Genomic DNA, 2,380 nt, shown 5'->3' with positions numbered 1-2,380 from the left:
CCACTAATTGTAATGCTTTGAGAACAGCACAAAGAAGATGATAGATAAAATTACGTCTTAAATTCTACCACATGCTGAATGTGCCATCAGAGACTACATCATGTGTCATTTTTGATTCCAGGGATGACATAATTGAGACCATGATCCCTGGGCCGGTTCCTGCATTTATCTCCTGTTCCAACCTATCTTAATTTAACACTTTTCATACTTGCCAGGATGAACCAGAAACCACTTAGTACTTTTCCCTCTCTACATGTTTTATTCCTTTTCCAAATTCTTCCATTTTTTCTTCTTCCTTTCAAGAAATTATTTAAATTTACTCCCATATTGTTCCATCAAAAGATCATATCAATCAAGTATCTATTTTTTTCTTTAAATGGCAACTTAGTCTCTTGTTTAACTCTTTACTCTACTTGAAAAAAAATAAAGAAATTTCGGGTGCACATCTATTTTTATTGTCCCCCCAAAAAATTGCAGATATTTGTCGACGTTTGCCAACATCAGTTTTAATCTTTGTTATCCTGCATAATCTGGTAGTCCTCTGGTACATCAGCTGTAATTAGGATGACGTTGATAAACTGAAAATTGCTGATGAGTTGGTCTTGAAAGAGATGTAGCTGATGTATCTGATATCATTGGCACTGGAAAGTGTGGGTTGATCCCTGGTTGTAGTTTAGGAAAATGACCTTCATTGGCAGATATGTCATGATATCTGTTTGGAAAAGCAGAAGGTTCACCATCAGTCCAAAATAATTGCTCTATATGAGAGAGAAGATGCTGTACTGAGAAGTAGAAATTGAAGTTGTAATGGAGTTCACATCATGGCCATTTGCTTCATTGTAGCTACTTTGAGAGTGCCCGAGGACAATGTTGAACTGATTTAAATTACCTCATTGATACACTGCAATTTGTTCTGGTGGTCTAAGTGACATTGATGATGGAGGAGAGAAATCACCTCTGATCGGGATAGTTGTATCACCAATTATGAGACTACTAGAGGGCTTTCTTATTAGAGTCATATTTAAATTTGCAGAAGGTAAAAATGAACTTTCTCCACTAGTGTCAGTCACAAAACCAGAAATATGATAATCCATATTACCCCCTGCTTTAAAGTGCTTCTTGTTGAAATCTTCAGCCAATGAAGACACCAGAGAGGAATTTTTAATCCCAACTCTTCTTTTTATTCTCACAAAAAGCTGGGGACAGCACCATTTAAAATTTGGATTATGATACAACTGCAGCTACAACCAAAGGAGAAACATTTTTGTAATACATTAATCAAACTACAAGACTACAAAAAGGCTAACCTATTAAGCCTCAGATTCCACGTTTACTATGCATAGATAATATTATCAAAATATGAACATTGCTAACGATAGTGTGAAGTTTCTTAATTGGAATATACACATTTAAATAGTATGCTCATCAAATTTACTGACTTAGCATTTGCAGTAATGGTGAATGCCACTTTTTAAAAGCAGCTTTAATAGCTTTATTTAGATTTCTGGAAAGATTCATAGTTGCAAGCAAAGTTTCCCTTAATCTTGACTACTTAAGGCACTGTCCTCATTTTTTAGAGAAAATAAAGTATTCTAACCTTAGTAGTTTTACAATTTTCAAAATCTAGCTTTACATTTATATTACCATTGATTGATATACAAAATAAATTTTTATATATAAGTTACCAAGTGGTAATTAAAATTTGTCAATTCCTTTCTTAAAACAGAGGCTACATTTTCTTCTGCCAGAAAGTCAGCTAGACAAGGAGTCCTTTGAAAATTCTGCCACACTTTCCTAAACCCATAAAGTTTAAGATGTCTAAATAAACTTTTCATACTTCCAGTTTCAAATATTCTGAAAGGGGCCTTTCTTTCCAAAACTTCCTTCTTGAAGACATCTTCAACAATCACTATGGAAGATCCATTATCACCCCACCAGATGGATTTCAATTGGTCATCCCCAGCCATTTTCCAGAGTTTTCTTGGAAATTTCAGAGAATGAAATTCATTATCTTCATCTGGTACAGAGACAGAATGTGTGTAACATGGTGTTTTTATTAAGGATTCTTCAGACAAAATCTGAAAAGCATTTTATTCAATCATAGACCTCAAGTCCAAGTCCCCAGAGAATGTTTGGTCACACAATAGAGATCTTCCGGAATTTCCTGAACCAGTTTGTCCAACTTTAGGAGACACACCTTGAATTTCTGAAGAAATATGTGGCATCTCAAATAACTTTTTCTACAGCTACTTTTCTAATCTGCATGGTTTTGAGCACTGCAGCTTCAAATGCTGCTTTGGCAGGGCTGCACAGGTAAACTGCTAGGCCTTCGCCATGGTTCTCAACTTGAGTAGCTGTGACATCACAAAACGACTGGTCT

General features: G+C 35.3%; 1 long non-coding RNA gene across 1 annotated transcript; it reads right to left on the bottom strand.

Annotated features, from left to right (window-relative positions):
- Positions 1–447: 447 nt before the first annotated feature.
- LOC140693854 (uncharacterized) lies at positions 448–2,106 on the bottom strand. The gene is made up of 3 exons (XR_012069557.1): positions 1,838–2,106; positions 1,100–1,241; positions 448–712 (listed from the first exon to the last, which is right to left on the bottom strand). It is a non-coding gene; the product is annotated as an uncharacterized lncRNA (long non-coding RNA).
- Positions 2,107–2,380: the final 274 nt, after the last annotated feature.

The sequence above is a fragment of the Vicugna pacos genome, unplaced genomic scaffold (assembly GCF_048564905.1).
Source record: "Vicugna pacos unplaced genomic scaffold, VicPac4 scaffold_20, whole genome shotgun sequence".
NCBI lineage: Eukaryota > Metazoa > Chordata > Mammalia > Artiodactyla > Camelidae > Vicugna > Vicugna pacos.
Note: the sequence above shows the minus strand (reverse complement) of the source record. Positions and strands in the feature narration are given on the sequence as shown.